The 12,847-nt window shown below is 26.9% G+C and overlaps 1 protein-coding gene across 2 annotated transcripts in view; it reads right to left on the bottom strand.

Moving 5' to 3' along the window:
• LOC123271216 overlaps positions 1-12,847 on the bottom strand; it is a 353,707-nt gene that overhangs the window by 24,854 nt on the left and 316,006 nt on the right. Inside the window, exon 1 of one of the 2 annotated variants that reach the window (XM_044737479.1) lies at positions 4,329-4,549. The exons of the other annotated variant lie outside the window; for it this stretch is intronic. The gene's annotated coding sequence lies outside the window, so the exon portion shown is untranslated. Of the gene's footprint in view, positions 1-4,328; positions 4,550-12,847 lie in introns of those variants that run through there. 2 annotated transcript variants of the gene reach the window in all.

Here is a 12,847-nt window from a genome sequence, read left to right as displayed (position 1 = left end):
GTTGCGTGCTCAAGGCGCTGTTGTATTGTCACTCAAAATTTTAAACGCGGTTTTCTCAAAACTATGTTTTCAAAAACGGTTGTCAAGATTTCTCGAGAACTACTGAACCTATCTTGATGAAATTTTAGATAGGCCTTTGAGATATAATTTACAAGGTCTCGAACGAAGGATTTTTTTTTTTCAATTACAACTATTTAAAAAAAAAATGCCGCGAAATTTTAGCCAAATTTTTAATTTTTTTGTAAAAACCTCTGCCAAAAATCCAATTTTCATTTTTTCTATTTTTTCTTCGTTCAAGACCTAATTTGAAGTCAACTGAAGCACATATTTTTTTTTTTTCACTTCAGACCACCCTGCTAGGAGTTCTGCTGTCCACGCGGACGCATCTTTTTATCGAGGGCTCGCCGGAAATTACGTCACATTAGCAGAGTATTTAATATATTTTTTTTTATTTCAGTAATCCCTTATTAAACATGTATCTTTAAAACAGTAAAAAGTTTGAATAAAATATTTCATTTTTTCTATTAAAAAAAAATTGTTGAAATAGGCCATTTTTTCCCGGAGGAAACCCATGTTACCCCTTAAGGAAAATTAAATCCCAATTGACTAGGGTTGAAATTTTTCAAGTCGAAATTATTTTAAGTGAACTAAAAATTTTTTTTTTTTTTTTCAAGTGAGCGAAATAATACGAAACAAATTTATCGATAAGATTTTCTAAAAAAATTTAATATTCTCAAGGCCAGTTATTTAATGCAGGATAAAATTTTATCCTAGATAAAATTATTATCGCCAGAATAACTATATAAATGAAATATAGAGATTCATTTTCGCATCGGATAAAATTTCATCCCGGATAAAAAAAAACGTCCTTATGGACGTTCACGCGCTACGCTAGAGTTAAATTAATACACGGAAAAAAGTAAACCCGACTGGTTCATTTTCGGCACCAGACTCAGTCGTGTGCAAGAAAAAATGGAAGAAAAATTAGTTTACACCAGATTGAGTCGTGTGCGCACCCGAATGAGTCTAGTCAGCACTAAGATCTAAGCATTTTAATAAAATTTGGATCAAATTTTTATCTCAATTGGTTCAAGAGTTATAGAAGTTTTTACACATTGATAATAAGTTTCCAAAAATTGAAAATTATAGACAGTCATTTTTTAAGACTTGATATCTCGAAAACCATTGATTGGATCTTGATCATTATAAAAATGAAATTGTAGAGTATATTTCAAGTTTTCTAAGAAATTTTTGATCAATTTTTTATCTCAGTTGGTTCAAAAGTTATGGGCTGTTAAAGATTAATAATGAGTTTCCAAAAATTCTTGTTATGATTATAAAGACCAATTTTAAAAATTTGATAATTCTAAAACTATCAGTTGGATATACATCATTACAAAAATAAAATTGTAGCTTAAGATCCAAGTTTCAAAATAAAATTTGGATTAAATTTAGTTAAAAATCTACTTTTTAATCGTTAATAACTTATTTAAATAATCAATAGTGAATTTTCAATTTTTGAGAGATCACTATATGATTAAACTTACAAAAATTAAAAAAAAAATAAATTTATATCTACTATTAAGTCTTACGCACGAACGTTCTTAATGTAGTTGTATTTTATGCACATAAAAAAAAAGTAACACTTATGGTAATCATCGGTCTGTCGGACAGCGTTATGGCTTAGAAAAGATTTATTAAAAATTATTCAACAGCAGTGAATAAATCATAAATTACTAGTAAATCGATAGAAATATTCTAGTTGAAATGCGACTACAAAGTTTCAATGATATTTGAGGAATTAAAAATGTTATTAATAATAAAAATTAAACACTGTTTCGTAAAACCTAGATTCCAGTTTAAAGGTTAATCTAATAAAATGGTTTTCAATTTAACAGATGTCTAATAATTTTTTTGATTTTTATAATTATTAAATTAATAATAAAAAAAATTAATTAAAAAATTCCACATGTAGAAATTTTTTAAAATTTTAAGTGTGAATTTAAAAAATTATATTTTTTATGATTATGATACTGAAATTGAGATTCATCTGACAATTTTTAGAATTTTTTTACCAAATAAATTATAGAAAAAAATTTCTCGAATTATACTATCAGTCATGGATTAGATGAAGTAAAAAAAAACTAAAAATCAGATTTTCGAAATATTCAGGTTTCTTTTTTTGCAATAAAATATATCAGTTACCGAGATATTTATTGAGAAATTAATATTTAAAAATCACAAAAAATTCTCAAGTTACCTACAATAAAATGGAGTCAAAAGATTTGGCAACGTTGCGTAGCGCGCGAGCTTCAGACCATTCAATAAATTTAAACTAAACTTTAACGCGCTTGTGTTTTTCATGCATACTTATTAGTTAATTTATTGTTAACAAATTGTCATAATTCATAATTGAAAAATAAAACAATAATTAAAAAATACTAGCATTCCTGCCATGAGACATTAGAATGTTATGGTTTTGTGACTAAACATTTTTAATTAATTTATTTATTTACACTGTCTGCAAAAAGTTAAACACGGTTAAGGTTATATTGTGCAAATGAAAATGTAAACAACCGAAATAAAGCGTTGCCAAATCACGGACAGATTACTAACAGCTGACTTACAACAGTCAAATTAATTTTTGTATTTAACTATTTTTTTTTTTTAATTTTCAAAATTTCAACGATTAATGCCTCATATAAGGTAAAAGCCCCAATTATTGACGCTATAAAAGACAAAGTTATGATTTCATTTTTTTTAAGAAATCAAATATAAATATCGATGAATTTTGTTTGTGGTAATGTCTTCAGTAATGTTTTAACTAATTAATTTTAAATAATTAAATACATGATCTGGATACACCAATTATTGATGGGTTAAAAAACTGATTGATCTAATTATTGACGTACCGTAACCCCAATTATTGACGCCCCTACTGCACATGCGTCGAATCATTTGGTTATATTGTTATTTAAATATCAAAAACTTGATATAAAGTAATCAATATTATTAAAGTTAATTAATAATAATTTCTATGAATGAATAATTATTATGAAAAATATAACAATTTATTTAAAAACTTATTTAACACTAAAACACGTCGAGTTATTTGACAGTTAAAAGCCTTGAATATAATCGCGTATATAACGTATTTTATACTTAAAAAAAAAAGGCGTCATAGCGCTGTTGACTGGCTGTCAATATAGGATTCACCATAAAAATTATGAACTAGTTATTGACTCCCATTATTTAAATATCGTAAAGCATACAATTAATTTCGATTATTTAATTTTATAAATATTTCATATATTGTTAATTAAAAAAAAAAAATAGATCATATAATTACATGAAAAAATTAATTTAAACTCGGCAGTTAAAAAAAATGCTTTTCTAACCAAAGTTGTTAAGAAAATAGACGCTCGTAAGCTGATTTGATGAACTGGTGCTAACTTTATTTTTTTTTAATAATTAATATTTAATATTTTGAACTGAATGTGATTTTTTTTAATTTTTTAATTAATTAGAATTTAATAAAAATTTATTTGATCGTTATTCTTATTACAGATAATTTAATATATTTAAAAATAATTTAGGGTGTCAATATTTAGACCCCTGTCAATAATTGGGGCTTTTACCTTACTATTTATTTTTTAATTTTAGGAATTTTTATGGGTTTCGTATTTTAATTTATTGAAAATTTACTACTACAGTTGTTATGACTCAACTGGAGCGAAAGGACATCCTTAATAGCTTTTATAATTTTTCTTGTTTACAAATGAGTTTTTATTTTTTTTTGTAATAATTTTTTAATTAAAAAAAAAATTCTAAAAATTTTTAAATGTAAACTAACTTAATTTTCATAATTTTAAAATTTACTTTAAAATTCCTAAAACTCAACACAATTTTTTTTTTTTTTTTTTTTTAAAGAGACGCTTTTTCAAAGAAACTTTTATCAGTCAAAAGAAACCTTTTAACTTTAAGAATCGATGATAGATAAGAAGCCAGTTTATGATGTGAGTGCATCAGTGCAAAGACATGACGAAAACCAAGACACCGATGAAACCTTAAAAAATTTATTTATTCTCATCATACGCTTGGAGTAACCAGAGCGAGCGATAATCACCCAGAAAATCCTATAGATCAATTCCGCTCCAAGCGTGGAATATTCAATAAATAATAAGTATAAATTCCTTAACTTAAGATTAATTTACTTATCCTCTCGAACTTGAACTTTTTATCTCTATTTCTATAAATAGGACCCATATGTCAAGTGATATATTGTGAATTGATCTTAAAAAATTAAGAGGTTAATCTTTGTAGCAAACCTGATTATTTTCCAGCTATTGAATATAGTCTACTGTAAGAAAAAACACTTAAGATCTTCTCATGAGTAATCGTTAGTACGTAACACTTTGTTCAAACATCTTTTAAAAATATTGATTGATCGATTTTTTAACTTTTTATAAAACATAAACGAATTTTAACACAAAATCTAAACTATTGGAATCACTGCTAAGAATTTTGCCTATTTACGGTACATTTTGCTTATAATACATGCCAAAACTGATGGTATTTAGGTATATTATACCGTAATAGTTGTTTGTGCTCTCCTTTTACCATCCGCTCAGCAGTGGCGTGGCGAGTGTATTATTATTCAGAAAAGCGGGAAATTTAAAAGTGATTTATAATGATAAAATTAAGTTAGCCGACATTTTTAAAATTTTTTTTATTAAAAAAGTGACTATAAAAAAAAAGAAAAAAATTTTCATTTGTAAAAAACTTTAAAAATTGTAAATGCAATTTTTAAAAAATATTTTTTTGTTTTAATTTAATTATTTTAAAAAAAATTAAAAAACTTTTAGAAATTTTTTTTTATTGAAAAAAATACAAAAAAAATTTTATTTGTAAAAAATTTTAAAAATTATCAGTGCAATTTTTAAAAAATATTTTTTTGTTTTAATTTAATTATTTTAAAAAAAATTAAAAAACTGTTAGAAATTTTTTTTTATTGAAAAAAATATTACAAAAAAATAAAAAAAAATTTTCATTTGTAAAAAACTTTAAAAATTGTAAATGCAATTTTTAAAAAATATTTTTTTGTTTTAATTTAATTATTTTAAAAAAAATTAAAAAACTTAGAATTTTTTTTTATTGAAAAAAATACAAAAAAAATTTAATTTGTAAAAAACTTTAAAAATTGTTAGTACAATTTTTAAAAAATATTTTTTTGTTTTAATTTAATTATTTAAAAAAAAATTAAAAAACTTTTAGAATTTTTTTTTATTGAATAAAATACAAAAAAAATTTAATTTGTAAAAAACTTTAAAAATTGTTAGTAAAATTTAAAAAAAATATTTTTTTGTTTTAATTTAATTATTTAAAAAAAAAATTTTAAACTCAGAATTTTTTTTTTATTGAAAAAAATATTACAAAAAAATAAAAAAAAATTTTCATTTGTAAAAAACTTGAAAAATTGTAAATGCAATTTTTAAAAAATATTTTTTTGTTTTAATTTAATTATTTAAAAAAAAAATCAAAAACGTTGGCTAACTTTAGTATCATTTTACAATTCTAAGGTTAGCCAATTTTGATTTTTTGAGTTTTTTTTTAATTATTAAATTAGAACTGAAAAATATTTTTCAAAAATTGCACTTACAGTTTTTGAAGTTTTTTTACAAGTGAAAATTTTTTTTTATTTTTTTGTAATCATTTTTTCAATAAAAAAAAAATTTTTAAGTGTCGGCTAACTTAATTTTCATAAATTTAAATGAAACTAAAATTAGCCGACAGCGAAAATTTTTTTAAAAATTATATAATTAGAAATGAAAAAATATTTTTAAAAAATTGCACGTATAGTTTTTCAAATTTTCTACACGTGGAATTTTTTTGTAATAATTTATTAATAAAAAAAATTTTGAAAATTGTCAGATGTCTGCTAATTTTATTTTCATAAATTTAAAAATGATTTCACTACGAAAATCGCTCTTCAGTTAGCATGTGTTGACAATTAAATAGTTGATGTTCAATAGTTTACGTAAACTTCGCGTAAATTTTTACATTTGCAACAATTTCACAGAACTTTTTAACAAGTTGACGCAAATTTACTACCGGAATTGACCGAAAGATTCGATTGTTGATAAAAATTAAATTAGCCAGCATCTGAAAATTTTTGTAGTTTATTGCATTGAAAAATTATTAAAAATAAATTAAAAGAAAAAATGTCACATGTAGAAAATTTGTGCAATTTTTTAAAAATATTTTTTTAGTTCTAATTTAATTAATAAAAAAAAGTCAAAAATTCTTGAACGTCCGCTAATTTTTGTATCATCTGTTGCTCTACTGTTTCCGTAAACTTTACGTCTTATTCCGGCCGCAGGTTTACGTTAACTTCATTTCATTTGCGCTTGGGGATCAATTAAGATCTATTTGGTCGGTAAATTTATAAAATTCTACATTAAAAAAAGTATCTTCTTTAAAAGTGATCTAAATTTTTTAGACACAAATTGTTATGATTCTCGAGATTCTAGACTGAAGCGCTAGTATTAAGAGAGAGAGAAAGGATCAGAATATACTCCGAAAGAAATGTATGGCGTTTATCACCATGCTGTTTTACCGGTGTTGCTTCAAGTACAACGGATGTAATATATATACACATACGTATTATATATATATAGCGTTATTTACTGAAAGTACGGGCTGAATAACGCTGCTTGTCGCGGTTACAGTATTTTAGTCTGAGAATAAACGCAAACTATGTTTCCCCAAAAAGATTGTGAACCAGTTATAAAAAAAAAAAAATAAACATCATTTTTTACCATTAGAATTTTGATGTATTTAAGAGTTTAAAGATTTGTATTATATATTTATATTTGTACATGTATGACATGTAATTTATGGTTTGTTATTAATTTATAGACGCCTGATAAAGTTGAGATTGTCAATGAAAAGTTGCGGATTTTGATATAATTTAAATATCGAATATATCGCTGATCTTAAACAACCTGAACATTTATTGTTATTAATTTTCTAAGATCTGGACATTATCATAATCATTTTTTACTATTAAGATTGCTTTTCTTTTAATCGGAAAAATTGATTTTTTTCAATTCTGAAAGAATTTTGTTTACTGTATTAGGTTTGCGGTGTGTAACATCATTTTCATTAATTTTGAATAATTTTTAAACACTTGGATGATCTATTCATTGACAAAAAAATTAACTTGAAGCAAGAAAAAAATTCTTGAGCCGAGAAAATAATTTTGAAGAATTTCAATGTCTTGAATCAAGGCGACAAATGCTTGAATCAAGTAGAATTTACTTTAACAAATAAAATTTTCTTAGTTTAAGATTTTTTCTACTCAAATCAAGACGATAAAATTCTGAAAAATTATTTTTTTAATTTAAGTTAGTTTTTTATCTGTGTATAATTAAAAGAATAAGGAAAATTTTATCTATGAGGTATTTGTATGATTAAATGAATTTTTAAAAATTAAATTCAGTATTATTGGAAAGGTCTTGACCTGAATTTGTGCCTTTTCAACGTCTCATATGCTTTTCAGCAATTATTAATTTAACATTATGATAAATTTTCGACGTAGTTATAAATAGACTCGAAGTCAATTTTTTATGTCAAGTTTTCAGAGGAGTTTTGAATAGTTCGTTGGTTCTGTAAATTTATTTCGTCACATTTGTCCATTAAATTATTGATAATTGATTCTGCAATAACACTAATATTTTTAAAATTTATTTAAAAAGTACTTAAACTATGTATAATGTTTACAAATATCAAAAATTCATTAAACCAAAGTTTCCTTACTCATAATCCATAAATCTCGGCTGTCACATAGTGACCACAAGTTGCTAGTAATATTTTAAACTATGTACATATTTAATATAAGTCTTCCGTAATCAATAATTTCCTGATCTTGAGGAATTAAAAATTTACACAGTAGACAGAAAAATCTTTCAATTGTGCATATCTACTAATTTACAAAATTTATATTAGTTCAGTAACCGTTATAATACATAGAATTTAAGGAGGTACTGCGGTAAATAAAGACACCAATAGGTTATGGCTTTTGGTTTCTTTCTCACGCACTAGTGCTGCGTCTATTTACAGACTATCACTCACTTACTTCCACTCACGTAAAATATCGAAAGTCGCTAACTTCAAACATTTTTTATAAAAAAATTAGGAAAACGGTTGACCCTGAGTGAAGGCCATCCCTGCAATTTCCCACTACTTTCGTAACTAAGTGCTCAAAATTGCACTTATTACGTTTTTGAGCTCTTCGAGCTCAAAAATAGAATTTTCGTGTAGTTTTAAGCTTTCCGAGCTCAAAAGTCAGATAGAAGTTTAATAAAACACTATTTTTTTAATTTTCAAACCACAATAACTTTTGAATGAATAAACCGATTTCCACGCGGTAGGCGGCATTCGACGCAGTTTTTTAAATTCTATGATATACTTTTAAACAAGAATTGATCAGACCGGAAATATCGGTGTAATTCGAAAAAAACACTTTTTTTCGATTTCTTTCGTCAACGATAACTCATGAACGAATCAACCGATTTTGACCGGCTTGATGGCGATCGACGTGGTTTTTTGATGTTAAGAGCTGATTAGTTTTTAAAATTGATCGGTAAAACCGTTTGAAAGTTATTAAGAAAAAACCATATTTGAAAATAATTTTTTTCGCAGTTTTTTTAAGATTTCTCAAAATCTATCGGTCCGAATCGGTCCAACTTGTATTCAAAATCTAAGTTTGGTCGAACCCTTTTGAATGGAACCAACGGCGATTAAATCGGTCTAGCCATTCAAAAGTTATGAGAGGTTTACACACACACACACACACACACACACACACACACAAATACATACAGACACCATCGCGGGAATAGTCAGGGAAGCTTCCTAGGACCTCAAAACATCGAGATCTGATGAAAACTCGATTTTCGAAAAACTGGGTAAAAACAATAACTTCCCGATTTTTGAAAATTTTCAATTTTTTTAGCGGGAAGTTAAAAATGAATACCGTTTGTTTATGTTATTTTTGATAAAAAATACTTGTTATAACTTCAATTAAATGTTCTTAATTTAAAAAAAAAAATTCTAAGAAAAGTATGGTTGTTATTCAATAAAATGTTCACTCTAACTACGGCCAGGATAGGGAATAGGGGAGAGGTGCTGCAATTGTAACAAAAATTTTTATTTTTTTTATTCCATTTGTTTTTTTTTAAGATAGTAAACTTAAAAACTGTCAGAAAGTTAGTTGATAATATCTTTTATGTGACTGACTTAGTTCATTAGTAAAAAGTCAATGTTAACTTATTAAAAAATTAATTTATTTAACTAAAGTCAGGGGCCAAGATGGCGGCGCGCATGGGTTGCATGCAAATGTAACACAGTGCAGGGGCAATTGTAACACGGAACGAAATAGATATTTTTCATCAAATTGCTTTTATTATATAGTCTTAATACGTACTATTATATTTCATTAACTCTTAAAGTCAAGTATTTAAACTTATAGTATGTTATGTATTTTGATTTTTAATATAAATTATTAAACATTTACAAAACTACAAAAACTACACTATCCCAGCGTAGATTTGTGGCGCATCCAGTTTGCGCAGATTCTATACACGACTCTGAGTGTTACAATTGCTACTCGTTCAAGTGTTACAATTGACGCTCACGCTGATCTGTTAGTAAAAATCTAATTATAATAACAAAAATCAGTAAATTGATATGAAATTCGATTTTATAGTACTCTTGATATATCTTTTAAAGTATTAATATAAGTCTTACATCATAACATTAGAAAAAAAATTTGTTATTAAAAAAATTGTGAAGCATACAAAAAAAAGTTTTCACGCGTATTTTCAACAATTCTCAATATTTTAATATCGCAACAAGATTAATAACTGAAACTTTGATGTAATCAATAAATTACTATTTTGAAGAAGTTAAAAAAAGAATAATAATAATTTTTAGTTTTTTTAATACTTTTTTATTGTTACAATTGCAGCACCTCTCCCCTACATGTTAGATGTACGATTTTTAATTGCTAATATTTCGAAAATTAGCACCGCAAGGACAATTAAAAAAAATTAGGAAAACGGTTGACTCTGAAGGCCATCCCTGCAACTTCCCGCTAATTCCATACTTAGGCGCTTAAAATTGCACCAATGATGTTTTTGAGCTCTTCGAGCTTAAAAATACAATTTATGGGTTATTTTGAGCTCTCCGAGCTCAAAGAGATTGCTTTCCTATGCTTTTGAGCTCTTCGAGCTCAAAAGTCTGATAGAGATTTGATAAGACACTATTTTTTGAATTTTTAAACCGCAATAACTTTTGAATGAATAAACCGATTTTCTTGCGGTTGGCGGCATTCGACGCAGTTTTTTAAGCCTCATGAAGAATCTTTAAGTTTGAATTGATCAAACTAGAAATTTCGGAGTAATTCCGAAAAAAACATTTTTTCCGGTTTTCTTTCGACAACGATAACTCTCGAAAGAATCAACCGATTTTGACCGGACTGGTGGCGATCGACGTGGTTTTTTGAGGTTAGAGCTGATTAGTTTTTGGAATTGAACCATCAAGCCGTTTAAAAGTTATTCCAAAAAGCCACATTTGAAAAAAATTTTTTTTTTCAGTTTTTTGAAGATTTCTCAAAATCTATTGATCTGAATCGGTCCAAATAGTTTTCAAAATCTAAGTTTGGCTAAGACCTTTTGAGTGGCACCAACCGCGATGAAATCGGTCAAGCCGTTCAAAAGTTATAAGCGGTTCACATACTTTCACACACACACACATACACACACACACGCACACATACATACAGACACCGTGACAATCTCGCGGGGATAGTCAGGGAAGCTTCCTGTGACCTTAAAATGTCGAGATCTGATGAAAACTCGATTTTTGCAAAACGGGGTGAAAACAATAACTTCCCGATTTTTGAAAATCTTCGATTTTCTTAGCGGGAAGTTAAAAATTTACTCGTATAGAGGACACTTAGAAGTACGCGTATTCAAAAATTGAAGAATATTGTAAGACACAGTACCTCCTTAAATAATCAAAAAAATTTATAACTCATATTAAATTAACATCATCCAATCCATTTCAATCAGGAACTATATTTATCAATAAACTGATATTTGTTCGTAAATATTAAGTAATATAAATAAACCCAGAAAATAAAAATGTTTGAGCCGCTTGAACTTTTTCTTTCAGAAATATAATTTTCTATCTGATATAATATATACCTTGCAATCAAACTTTTTAAATTAAATAAATATTGATTCGTGTCAAGCTGGATTGGATGGTATTACGCCTTGCTATTGAGGAATTATCTATGAAATACGAATTACACTCTTCAATTTATAATAATTTCTTCTCTCTACCTCTATTGCATCGCTGTCAACGTCATTTACATTTTTGATGGTTAATTTTTTTTAACGCTAATGTTTAAAATTTGATTAGTCTACTAGTGTTAATTAGTGCGCTCAATGCTTGCTGAACTACGCCTATTAACTGTTCATTGTACGAAATTATATGTTTCTTATAATTAGTCACTATTTAATTTAACCCTCTTGCCGGCCTGAAAGGGTATTTTCCCCCGCTCTTTTCTCATCCGCGGGGAAATGATATAGCACTATGCTACAGTACTCTTTCTCTACACTGAGAGAACAATTTTTGAATCCAATGAGACTCGTTTATTATAAAGAAATCTCTTATTTAAATACCACCAACTAATTATTATTTGACACAATTAAATTAATTTATTTAAGATGAAGATATGGTTTATTCAGGATATGTTTTTCAATCAAATAGTTATTTGTTTATAATTAACAAATATTTCTTTATTACTTTAAAATCATTTATTTCAGTCAAATCAGATTTGTTAACTATAAACAAATGTGATATTTGAACTTCGATAAAGAAATCATGCTCTGTAATAGAGTAAATAATATCTGAAATATTTTTAGAGTTATGAAAGAAGTGAGGATGAGTTTATTTATATAATTTATATTGGGGTATCTTCTAATAAACTAAAATTATTAGTTCCGAGTTGGATTTTGATAGTTTTTTTTTTTCCATTATTTAATTAATCAAAAATTTATGTATACTAGACTTAACACGCTCGCTCCGCTCGCCTTCATTCTTTCAAAAATCCCGCCAATTCCTCAATCGACCAATCAACAACCGAATAAAATAGTCACAGAAGTGACGTAAAACGATACGACATCCGGCCATCATTTTTTTAGAAGAGAGAATACACAAAATAGAATTAAAGTTTGGAAAATCCAAAAGTGCACGCCTCATAATGCTCATTCATTTTTTAAGAAAAAATAAATTGTGTAACTGATAGAAAAAAATTAGGAAAACGGTTGACCCTAAAGGCCATCCCTGCAGCTTCCCGTTAATTCCGTTAATACCTGGCCGCTTTTTTGAGCTCTTCGAGCTCAAAAGTACAATCTGTGTGTTTTAAGTTCTCCGAGCTCAAAAAGATACCTTTTCTATGCTTTTGAGCTCTTTTAGCTCAAAAGTCTGATAGAAGTTTCATAGGACACTATTTTTTGAATGTTCATACCGCAATAACTTTTGAATGAATGAACCGATTTTTACGCGGTTGGCGGCATTCTACGTAGTTTTTTAAGCCTTATAAATAATTTCTAAGTTTCAATTGGTCAAACTAGAAATTTCGGAGTAACTCTGAAAAAACACTTTTTTCGGTTTTCTTTCGTTCACGATATCTCTCGAACGAATCAACCGAATTTGACCGGATTGGCGGCGATCGACGTGGTTTTTCAAGGTTGAGAGCTGATTAGTTTTTGGAATC

The sequence above is a fragment of the Cotesia glomerata genome, linkage group LG9 (genome assembly GCF_020080835.1).
Source record: "Cotesia glomerata isolate CgM1 linkage group LG9, MPM_Cglom_v2.3, whole genome shotgun sequence".
NCBI lineage: Eukaryota > Metazoa > Arthropoda > Insecta > Hymenoptera > Braconidae > Cotesia > Cotesia glomerata.
This window is presented reverse-complemented; position numbering and strand designations above follow the sequence as displayed.